The 12,473-nt window shown below is 41.5% G+C and overlaps 1 protein-coding gene across 3 annotated transcripts in view; it reads left to right on the forward strand.

Moving 5' to 3' along the window:
- Nucleotides 1–108: 108 nt before the first annotated feature.
- The window catches only part of HOPX (HOP homeobox), a 30,899-nt gene continuing 18,534 nt past the window's right edge, over nt 109–12,473 (forward strand). Inside the window, exon 1 of one of the 3 annotated variants that reach the window (XM_042936297.1) lies at nt 109–467. The gene's annotated coding sequence lies outside the window, so the exon portion shown is untranslated. Of the gene's footprint in view, nt 468–4,410; nt 4,616–12,473 lie in introns of those variants that run through there. The other 2 variants (XM_042936293.1, XM_042936296.1) reach the window with 2 other exon arrangements.

The following is a 12,473-nucleotide window of genomic DNA, read 5'->3' on the forward strand; positions in this document are numbered from 1 at the left end:
AGCCCACAGAGCTGTGAAATCAACCTCACCAAGTCTATGGTTTAAAATGAGGCAACATCTAACTGGAAGCCCATTCAAAATAAGGAACTTGGTGCAGGGGTTCAGGGTCCTTTGTTGCTTCCTTCCTCTCTCAGCAGCATCTCCCATCTAATCTTGGTTGAAGAGTCTTACTTGGCTAAGAAAGAGATCAGGCACAAGAAGGTGGTGCTGAGAAAGTTCCATGAAAACTCAGAAGTCACCGCCTGCATATCAAACTTGAATAACCAGGAGAGATGTAACTTCGGCATACTTTCAGCTGCCTTCCTCCTGCCCACACCGCAGGTTTTTCAGGTCCTTGCTTGAGCGTGCACTCACAGGCGTAAATAAACGTGCTATCAACAGCCTGCGTCAGCCAACCCAGCTATTTAAGCGGGCTGGCATCAGCAAACTCAGCTTCCAAATCCAGGGCTTGTCTTTGCCACTGCCACGTAAGTAACTTTCAGAGGTTTGCCTTTATTGCAGAGGAATGAGATTGTGTAGAAACTGGACTGAAATGTTATAGTTCCCATAGTCACTATTCTGCTGGGGAAGCATAGAGGTGAAAGGGAGAATAAAAGTTAAGAGTTAGTCCCAAGCAGGGAGCCAGAGAACATTGCTGGGTGTAGTGTATCAGACCCTTGCAAACATGCAAGGGGTTGAGGTGGACTTGGAGCAAGGTAGAGTCCATTTTGGCCTTTTGGCCAGAAGGTAAGATGTTTTTCTTGCTCTCTCCTATCTCTGGAAGCCACTTGGAAACCACTGTTTGTGTGACTGTGCCAGATACATAGGGATTTATCATTTAGAAGCTGATGTTGCTATTATTCATCTCAGTCTAAAATCAGACACAGTATTATTAAAATTTTTTTGTGTGTTTTATATAGTGAGATAAGAGGGGCTATCTCTGGATTAAGTAGAGGTGGCTCAATTGTGAATTTGCAGTGCTATTTCTTGTTAGGTCCGGTTCTTATAATACTAATTTACAACAATGCAAACACTGATCTTGCTTAAGGTAAAAAGGAATCCCATGCTCTGGGTTTTGAGGAAATATAGGTTTGTGATATTTGAGCACAATGGGTATCCAGGTATTCGGGGAATGTGCTAAACAAAGGGGAATAAGAATCATTGACTAAAGAGGCACAACACTCCACATGACTTAGGTGAGAAGGTCTTAAAGAGAAGGGCCAGGCAAAAAGTTCCTGTGGAGCCACACTGCCACTCAACAGGCCTATAGGATCTTTAGCAAAGGAGGGAGAGTATAATCAGAGCAGGCAGAGAACAAAACAAAGGAGAGGGGCTAGGGAGGAGAGGGGACAGACAGTAGAGGAGTTACGATTAGACATCATATTTGTAAAATATATATAGGATTATAATAGAACTAAAGCATGACATAAATTCTATAGTTCCTCCTTTTGGGTCAAGAATCTGGCGGGGCACCTGGGTGGCACAGTCAGTTGGGTGTCCAATTTCAGGTGATCTTGGGATCATGATCTCGGGGTAGTGAGATCGAGCCCCAAGTCAAGCTCCACTCTCTTTCTGCCCCTCCCCACCCCCGTCTCTCTCTCTCTTTCTCTTCTCTCTCTGAAAAAAAAAAAAAAAAAATCTAGTGATTAAGAATCGGTGAAAGCCAAGGACCTTGCCCAGGTAGTTGCCCCTGCCTCAACACATACCTTGACACACATCACTCATTTTCTGGAGCCCTAGAACGCCACGCACCCCAAATGAATGCATTTAAGCTAATGCATTATTTTTACACTGAGCTGAAGCTGCTGAGTAGGAACCTACAGAGAAGCAGCAGGGGGTTGGACACCAAACTGAAGCTCACTTCTAAGGTCATAAAGGTCTGATTCCCATCAAGCAAATAATGGCTAAAGGGTTTCTTGGGGCAAAGATAAGGTGGGGTCCTGGAGGAAGAGAAAAGAAATAAAAGGTGGATCCTGTTCTCAAAAAGCTTGATATCTGAAGTATAAGGACATAATAAGAAGCCAGGCGAGGGGCGCCTGGGTGGCTCTGTTGGTTGAGCGTCCTTCGTCTCAGGTCACGATCTCACAATTTGTGAGTTTGAGCCCGGTGTCAGGCTCTGTGCTGACAGTTCAGAGCCTGGAGCCTGCTTCGGATTCTGTGTCTCCTTCTCTCTCTGCCCCTCACCCATTTGTGCTCAGTCTCTCTCTATCTAAAATATAAAAAAAATATATTTTTAAAAAAGAAGCCAAGCGAAAAATAGTACATATTGTATGATTCCACTGGTATGAAATGATAGAAAATGCAAACTATAGTAACAGAAAGCAGATCAGTGGTTACCTGGGGAAGAGGATGGGAGAGAAAAGGGGTAAGAGGATCACCAAGGGGTATGGAAAACTTTGGGGGTGATGGGTATGTTCACTATTGTGATTGTGGTAACCATTACTTACATGTGAAAATATATCAGATCGTATATTTTAGACACATGCAGTATTATATGCCATTATACCCCAACAAACAATACTTTAATAATATATCATTTCTATATGATTAAATGTATTTCTAAAAATTAGCCCATGTAACATACTGAAAATTAAAAAAAAATATGTCTGGGAAAAAATTAATTCAATAAATACAATGGAGAACAAGACCATCAGGATTGCGGACTTTTATAGACCTGGAAGGTTCCAGAGATCATTTAACTCAGCAATTGCAGACCTGGAAAACTGTTTTTAAAAATACTCAGGACTGGCCACACCCCAACCAATTAAGTAAGGATTCTTGGGTGCGCAGTCCTGGCATTGTTTTTTTTTTTTTTTTTTTTTTTTTTTAAATTTTTTTTTCCAACATTTTTTATTTATTTTTGGGACAGAGAGAGACAGAGCATGAACGGGGGAGGGGCAGAGAGAGAGGGAGACACAGAATCGGAAACAGGCTCCAGGCTCCGAGCCATCAGCCCAGAGCCTGACGCGGGGCTCGAACTCACGGACCGCGAGATCGTGACCTGGCTGAAGTCGGACGCTTAACCGACTGCGCCACCCAGGCGCCCCCTGGCATTGTTTTTTAAAGTGATTCTAATATGCAGCCAGGAATGAGAAGTAGTCAAATCCAAACTCCTCCCTGACACAGGAGGACAGAGAAGCCCAGAGAGAGGGTGGGTTTGCCCCTGACCACACAGCCACTGGGTCCCAGAACCCAGGGAGGACAGCAACAGGATCTCAACGCTAGTGGGTCCTCAAAACCACATTTTCAGCTCAAGCTAGGATAGGGCATCCCGTGCATTTCAAGCAAATTCTTGGCATCCAGACACGCTCAGGGCCGACAGCAGGAAGAATTACTCAGAACCTCAAAGGTGCATTATTTAAGGACTGTGCTAACACGTGAGAAGGGATGTTTCAAAACGAAAGCTTCCTTTTGTTCCCTCAAAAATATCTGGTATAAGCCAGATAATACTTACTGAAAGAATCTCAGCCGATGGCACCAGGCGCTCTGTGGGGGACAGGGGCAAGTTGTTACTTTAGGAACTGGCACAGTTCTCAGCGTTGGGACGAGTCTATCTGGCACTACAGGGGCTCTTCATTGTGGTTTCCAGGTTGGCCCCAGGCAGAAGCATGAGTGGGTGAAGTTTGTCTTCGTGGCTACTGCTGTTCTGTCTGTCTCTCACCTTGGCTCCTGTGTGGGTGCAGGGGTGCCCATGGGACCACACATCTCACCTGCTCTGCCTGGGCCAGCTAGCCAGGTTTTAGGTGGTTTCTCAGCTCCCTTCTCATCCAAACATGTCTGATTTCCAGGGTCTCATCCCCTCGGGGCTTTGCTTATCCATCTCTGGAAAACTAATTAAAGTTATGATGTTAATACACAATAATTGTTTTAATGAGTTATGTCCTCCCCACCCCCCAGTATATTAACTAGATTCTAGCAAGATAACATATCTGGGAATTCTTTGAAATGTTATATAAATATAATTACCATTTGGGGCAATCAGGAGAATCAAAGTTTTAGGCGAAATATATAATCCCTAAAAATTTCCAAGCAACCTGATGGGGGAAAATATACCAAGATTGGGGGTTTGCCATAGAATTCCTCAAATCACATCCCTTAGGGAATTCCCTACAGACTGTGGGGCCTCACAGAATGCTTTTCCTGAATTTGTCTATTCTTTGTTCACTGCATTTTGTGCTCATTGGAGATGGCAGCATTTATCTTTCTGGGAAACAGAGAGCCACCTTAAAGACACTACAGTGGAGATAAAATGTCAAGAAATTCTGCTCACAGGGCTTTATAATTATTACGTAGTTCCTCTTCTGCATGGAAGGCTGGCACTGGCAGAGCAGCTTGCCTAGCCTTAGGGACAAGGGCCTCCTTCCTTGGGGACTCAGTACTGCAGCCTGAGGCAAGAGGCGCCCTCAGTTCCTGTAACTCTGGGTCCTCCATAGCCCTTTCTTCCATTAGGAAAGCTGAAATTAGAAAGCTCTTGCTGGCAAGTGGCAGCTGCATGTGGTAGGTCTTGTCCCTAAAGAGGGGTGTGGCCAGGTATGTAATTAACCTTCCTCTGGGGAAGCAGAGTCTGCAGGCAGCCAGGAGTCCAGAGCCCTCTGGCTTCATCTGTGAGTGAAGCAGAAAGGTGAGGAGGGAGAAGGTAAGCACCATCCTGACTCCTGGGAGATGGGGAGACACGGGGCACTCAAGCTCAGAGGAAAGGATTAGGCTATTGGCATCAGGGTGGCCACCAACACTGGTCCAATGTTGCTGTTTGGAAGCCTGATGTTTCCTCCTCTTGCCATTCAGAGTTTCACCAAAAATAATTTTTTTTTAAAATGAGTGGCATGATTGCACAACTGGTAAAATAGCTTTGTATAACAGTGACAGAATTTTTGGCTTCTTTGGATGGGTTTTCTTTGAACATTTCACCTTTGTTTTCACAAATCCTCTTAGTGTGGAATGGCTTAGTTCACTTGGACATTTTTTTTTAACCCTGTGTCATGACCTAACCCAGATTAATTTTTAGATGCTGTCGATGGCTTCCTCAAACTTTTAAAAAGCCAAGTGAATGGGGATGGCCAACAGAAGTATGCAAACATGAAGTTGTTGGCAGAAGGGTGGCATATGGCCCACAGTGATTTATAAAGTACTATCCTGTCTACTTAAAAACCAGCACCTGAGGATCCCGAGGCAGCCCCTGGACCACACCCATCCCCCATCCTGTCTGCTCGCCTTGGGCAGGCTGGTGGAGACCTGGCTTGAGGCTGCAAAAAGAGGGCTTCTCCTGATGCAGGGGGGGTGGTGTACCTGCTCTCTTCCTGGCCCTGGTTCCCTTGACCACCCTACCTTTCAATGCCCCTGATGTGGATTTGGCATCTCAGTACTGTTGTTTCTGAACATACATGGGGTTCGGGTGTGTGGATACATGACCAAACAGGTACAAGTCAGCCCATCCTTTCTATTTGCTGGGAAACTCCCTTCATCAATCTTCAAGCGATATGCTGAACACTCTTTCACAGAATCCCTGTGTAAACGAGTCCTGCGGAGGACAGCCTGGCCTGGGGAGCAGAAGACGGGTCTCATGTTCAGGAACCTGGGTCCTATTTTCAGCTCTAATTCAGCTGTAATGGAATTTTAAAGCCAGAGGGAGCCGGAAATATCAGTTGTCCCAGTGGATTATTAATAACACCCCTTTCACTTTAAAAAAGACTTGGCCTGAGCAATAAACTATATGGTCACCTGTGAATACAATACATGAAAGATCAAGAGTAAAGTGAGTTGTCCTGCATCTCAGGATTAGTTGGTGGCTGAGCTGGGTCTGGAACCCAGGCCTCCCCACACCTCATTCTGGCCTCTCTGCCAAGTCACTCACTCCCTCTGTGACTCAGGTTCCCTGTGGGAAGCACTGTATCTGTACAGCCCAGATGGAGAGCTGGTAGATTTATACTGGCTTGCCAAAGAGAAGTTCAACATGAATGCTAGGGGTTCAGGGGATTGTTCATCACAAGGTCAAGTTACTCTATTTGCTTCAGGGTCTAATGTTAGCTTATGGCCATGTTTGGATAATGATAGAAGCTCTTTTAAAAATAGAGAAGTTAATTTTTACCCATCCTCATATAATTTATTATAATTTGCTTCTGAAGTTTTGATACAATGTGACCAAACATGAAAACCCAGCCAGATTTTTCAGAACTACTCTGTACTTTGATGTTAAAACAAAACCAGAAACAATCTAAAGCAGACACTGATCTGTTCTAATCTCTTAGTATATACTGGGCACGAAACTAATAGCTGTCATTCTAGCCAGTAGATCTAGAGGATCACGATGGAAGTTTCCTGGAATTCTTAAGGAAATGACAGATCTGCTTAGATAGTCTAGTCTTCACTGATGTACTTTCATTTCCTTCCTGTGTGGTTTCTCCCTAAGAAAACGTATATAAACAATGTCCCTAGCTCTTATATCCCCTCACTCCTTTCCAAATTTCTAGTCTACTGGTTCCCAGGAGTGAAATATATTTTAGAAAAGAACTTTAATTTAATTTTACTTATGCCTGTAAGTGTCTAACCCTTTATTATGTATTCTTCGTGCCCTTTCTGGGGGGTAGAACAGCATCCTTTGGAGATGGCTGGCACTGGGGTGTATGAAGCAGGACTGGAGAAAGTGGGAGGTCCTCTCCTCTTTCATTAACATTATATCCGGTTCAGGTTCCACAATTTAAAAAGGAGGAGAGTCCTTGGAACTAGCTCAGAAAAACTCCTAGATGACTAAATAATAATAAAACCAAATCCATAAGGAGGGGCAAAAGGGCCTGATGTTATTTAACTTGGACAAGACTAGAAAGTGATTTGATGATGGTGTTGAAAAGCATGGAGGGTGGTCATGGAGGTCAACCATCAGCCATTCACCTGGACAGCTGAGAGTAGACAAACCAAGCCCAGATATTGGTGGGGGCTGCAGCATGAAGGGTATTGAGTGAGTCAGGAAGTAGTCCCTCATTATGCAAAAAAATACCTTAGAAAGAATTATACAGGTAAGGTCTGAAAGATGAGGCAGTCAAATAACCTTTAATTTTTAAAGTCTTTGTTTTGTTTTGAGGCTCATGTTAACATATTCCTTAATTCGTAGTACACACAAGACCCTTCTTAGGTTCTTAGGTTTTACATCTCATTCTATTTTTTCTCTCATTCACCCTCTTTCTTGCTCTTGACACCATATTCTTAAGATCTACCTATGTTGCCAATTATATTTCTAATATTTCTAATGCATTGTTTCTAACTGCTTTTTATTGGTTTCTTATTTATATGCACTCTTTGCTTATCGAATCCTCTGGACATTTCTGTTGTCTCCAGTTCTCACAAAGCATGCCATAATGAATATACTCATATGTATAGTTGAACACCCTTTAGATCTGGTTGATGGGGAGCAGGGGAAGGGAAAGGGGTAGGCTAGATGACCTATGTTTTCTTTAAGCAATGAGGAATACTGAATTGTCCATAAGATATGGAGACACATGATCTCACGAGGTCTAATCTAGTATTTCAAATATTTAGAAGCTTTTCTGAGTTCCTTAGTAATTTACTAAGACTTTAATAAGAGACTGAAATAATATTCTGGAACTTAAAAGAGTGTGATCTTCAGTGATCTCCCCTTCTCAATGTCATTTTCTTCAACTTGGGCTAGTCAATTCTGGAAGCATTTTATTTCTCTATATTGGTCATTGATTACCTGGACAAAGCAAATGCAATGTTCTAAGAAATCATATTAGTCATAGGTTGAGTAAAGTTTCTAAACTGTTTTGCTATTTTTTAAAGTTTATTTATTTATTTTGAGAGAGAGAGAGAGCCGGCACCATGTGTAAGTAGGGGAGGGGCAGGGTGGGGAAGAGACAGAATCCCACGTAGGCTCCATGCTGACAGCACAGATGTCGGGCTCAAACCCACAAACTTCGGGATCATGACCTGAGCCAAGATCAAGAATTGAATGCTCAACCGACTAAGCCACCCAGGCACCCCTAAAATGGTTTGATATTTTAAATGTTTATTTTTTTTTGAGAGAGAGAGAGAAAGAGAGCATGAGCAGGGGAGGAACAGAGAAAGAGGGAGAGAGAGAATCCCGAGTAGACTCCACGCTGTCAGTAAGGAGCCCCTTGCAGGGCTCAATCTTGATATTTTAATGATTGCAAAACCTGATGGCACTCAGTTGCTGGACATTAGATCCAGCAAAACACAGTTGCCAGACATTAGATCCTGAATCACCAGGAAAGGGATTAGAACCTTAATAATGATACATTGTATTTATATAGTATTTATAATTTATAGTGCTATTCATAAACATAATCCATCTCATTGAATCCTACAAAAAAACCTGTGAGATAGGTAGGGGTAGGATTATTATAGCTAGGTAGGGAGAGCTTCAATTGTAGACGAAGAAATGGAGGTTCAAAGCAATCGAGTTATCCAAAGTCACTTGGTGATTTAAGTGACATTGCTGGAAGCAGAGTGTGGGTCTTCTGAAGTTCCATCCAGCCTTTCTGCAGCATCATGTCTAATGCTCAGAGAAACGATCTACTTTAGATTCAGAGTTATCCCCTGAGATGGACTTTCTGGAGTATCTGTTTTTTTCAATTATTTTGTGATGTTAATGAGAAGGCTGTAGCCGCACACCCTCTGTTTGTCCCATTAGTTGAACACCTGTTCATAAAAACAACTGGGTAAAAAAATAAGGGCTATATAATTGAGTTGCATGGCAACAAGCAGCATGAATGGTTGGACTTTGGCATACTTTGGAGCTCCAGAAAGTACCAAGTGCATGTCATTTTATTCATTACCTAATTACAGTCATAAAATAAGAATGGCGGTTGGACCATTAAAAAAATAATTGATTCCAGTAGGTTTGCACAAGGAGGTAATTCCATTCTTCAGAGTCTTTTCTAGACATTTCAAAATGTACAAATAACCTGAGGAAGTTATAGCTGCTTGCATTAGACAGGTTACAGAGGCCTACATGTGCAATACCATGAAACTCCCTAATTATTGTTCCTTGTTATGTAATTAGGGCTCAGGCAAAAATATCGTAGAACCTGGTACACATTTTCAAAAAATTAATCATGGTGAAATGTCCCCAGAATTACAAATGGAGAGCCCCTTTTCAGAGTCAGGCACTAGAAATAAGAACCTCTTCAGAAAAAAAAAATCTAAAGTGACTAAATGGCTACAGAGCAATAGGACAATTCTACTTGATTCTCAGTTATCTGTGTGTGGCTTCACGGTATGAACCTTTGTGTGTGTGTGTGTGTGTGTGTGTGTGTGTGTGTGTGTGTGTGTGTGTTTTAAATAGGCTTAACACTCAGCACAGAGTCAAACACAGAGCTTGAACTCATGACCCTGAGATCAAGACCTGAGCTGAAATCAAGAGTCCAATGCTTAACCAACTGAGCCACCCAGGTGCCCTTCACTGTATTAGATATTTTAAATACCGGACTGATTTCAGGGTACCTACGTGGCTCAGTTGGTTAAGTGTCAGACTCTTGATTTTAGCTCAGGTCATGATCTCCTGGTTTGTGAAATTCTGCTTGGGATTCTCTCTCCCTGTCCCTCCCCCACTTGTACACACGCATGCTCTCTCACTCTCTCTCAAAATAAATAAACAAAATACCAGAATGATTTTTATCATCAGTGTTTAAATTTTTGAGCACCCCTCATCTTCTATGTAACAAACATACATCTCCCTACCCTGAAGCCTATTCATCTAATTAATTTAATTAATGTTCTAAATCAAACAGAATTAGGAAGCCAAATAAGTTACCACAAATGAATAAAATAACTTAACACATAAAAAGCATATTTATTATCTTCCATTTTGACTTACTTGTGCCATTTTTCCTGTCCACAAACTATTTAGAAAGTTAATCTTTTTGTTATTTGCTTCTAACCTTAGTAGTGTAACTTTCTCTTTATGTTTAATAGTTTTCTTTAGAAAACATTGAGATTCCCCCCGCCCACTGCCTTAGCAGAAATCTATTTGTCTGATTTCTGGTGCATTAGGGCATCAGACATTTTCAAAGAGATTTGATAATTCAATTTACTTCACAAGTCTCTCCCCTCCTGGATTATCTGGTTTGAAAAGCTCTGAGCACATGGCTGTGCCTGGTGGAAATCTCTAGTGCAAGCCGTATTTGTTCCTTTGTTTATATTTGATCATAGGACCAAACTTTGTTTGAGATGTAATGAACATTCACACTTACTAAGCATTAGCACAACCATAGTAACAATACCCAAAGCAGGCAGAGGCCCCAGCATATTCACCCCATCAGACAAATTTGTATCCTACCCATTCAAACTGGAATAAAAAGGAAATGTCAGGAAATTTGAAACTGTAGTGTATCCTCTTATTTTTAACCACAAAGCTGCAACAATAGGTTTTCTTAAGAGCAAAACGCAGCCTTCTGTTCATTACCATGGTTAGATATGTATGTTTCTGTCTTCTAAGATTCTAACAGAACTGCATCTTGCTTATCTGTAACAGCAGTACAGATACCTAAATTCAACAGGAATGTTTTTACTATCCCTCACCTAAGTGAGAAGTTTAACATTTTACATATAAGGGGACCAGTATCCAGGTTTGCCTGGGACACTTGAGGTATGCTGTTGCCTTGATGTAATTACTCACAGCATTCCTTTTACACATATGTGTTCTAGGTTAGATGGCAAATTATGTGGTCATGTTAATTTAACAGATAGGCTGAATATTAAAAAAGCACCTTGGTTCAAAATGTTTCATGGGCTCTTCAGTTGTCCTTTGAAGTAGAATCCAGGCACAAACTGTTCAGCAAACCAGGGGCATAGCCTGTAATGGGCCACAGCATTCCTCTTTCTTGGGTCAGTGACATTAGTAAACTGTTGATGAGGAATAACATGATAATTTAAACCCAGGCCGTGCTGATCATCAGAATTTCAGAGGAGGAATGATCTCAGAGGTCATCTAGCCCAACATCTTCACTTTCCTGGGTGAATAAATCATTACACTTTTGGAAATATAAATGTCATTTTACAGTCTTCTAAGTTGTTTCTTGAGCAGAATCTCACTGAATCACAATTACAGTAAATAGAAAAGGAAGAAAGTTTTTCACCACATTTTGCAGAGAAGAGAAGTAAGTTTTAAAAAAATGAAACTCAGCCAAGGTGATGTGACTATTAAGTAGAGGAGCTAAAAGTTGAAATGCAGGTCTGACTCTTTGCCCAGTGCTCTTTCCAATATCCTATACCAGTTTAATATTTTCATTCATTAATGAAGATTTAAAATATATCCTTTACATATAACCCATTAAAGATATACAACACTCCCTCTCTAACTAAGGCTATACACTCAAAAGAATCTTATTTCGGCTTCTTTCTCCTCCCACCTGCAAAGAGCTCTGGCCAGCAACTCAACTGTTCTTGTCTGACAGCACCTCTTGGTGGCTGGCCCAGGAAATGCAAGGCACAAAACTTTTCCTATCCCCTTCTTTCTTTTGCCTTGGGTAAAAGGATGAGGAGAGGACCATGCAAAGTAATCTCTGGGTTTTTCTTTATTGATCATTAATTATGTCTCAGGTAACCTACATGTCACATCAGTGCTTCTCAACATTCCCCTTTGTCCTCTTTCCCCTTCTTTATTTCATCTATGACATGAATATAGCTCTAATGACTGTGCCTTTATAAGAGATGGGAAAGTCATAGTTCCTGAAGTGAAAATAAAGTTCAACCAGCATGCACTCAATATGTATTCACTGCACATCCAACAATGTGTCTGGGACTATTCTGGATACTTGAGATACATCAGGGTTGTGCTATAAACCTCTAGCTTCCTCAAAGTTTCCTGAAAACCCCTTCGGTATCTGCACAGAACCTCATTTCTGTAAGCCAAATCTTAATTAAAACTGCTTTTTCTTAAGTATTTGCTTTCAAAGTGAAATGATATCTTATGAAACCTCTTGAAGATATTTCAACAGGATTATTTTCTACTTTTCTTCTGTAACAAATATGTAGCATTTTAGTTACACTCCCTCTTGTGGGTTAGCCTGGAGTTCTACCTACAATTTATCATGTTCTGTCTAGAGAAAATTTCTTCTGAATTTGTAACAATCATGGTAGAGATTGACTTTTGGAAAAGCAATCTGTTTACAATATGGAGATCTTCTATAAGGAGATTACAGAAATGGGGTTGCCTTCTTTCATTTGCCCATTTCTTTCTTTCTTTCTTTTTAAAGCTTATTTATTTATTAGGGTGGGGGGAGAGAGAGAGAGGACTCCAAGCAAGCTCCATGCTGTCAGCATAGAGCCCGTCACAGGGTTTGATCCCATGAACCATGAGATCATGACCTGAGCCAAAATCAAGAGTCAGATGCTCAACTGACTGAGCCACCCAGGCCCTCTGCCCATCTATTTAGAAGGAGGTAGACCAATATTCTGCTTATTTCATATCACAAAAAAGTCTGAGGTTTTATTATTATCTTGAACTATTTCCCCATGTTTCT

The sequence above is a fragment of the Panthera leo genome, chromosome B1, assembly GCF_018350215.1.
Source record: "Panthera leo isolate Ple1 chromosome B1, P.leo_Ple1_pat1.1, whole genome shotgun sequence".
Classification (NCBI taxonomy): domain Eukaryota; kingdom Metazoa; phylum Chordata; class Mammalia; order Carnivora; family Felidae; genus Panthera; species Panthera leo.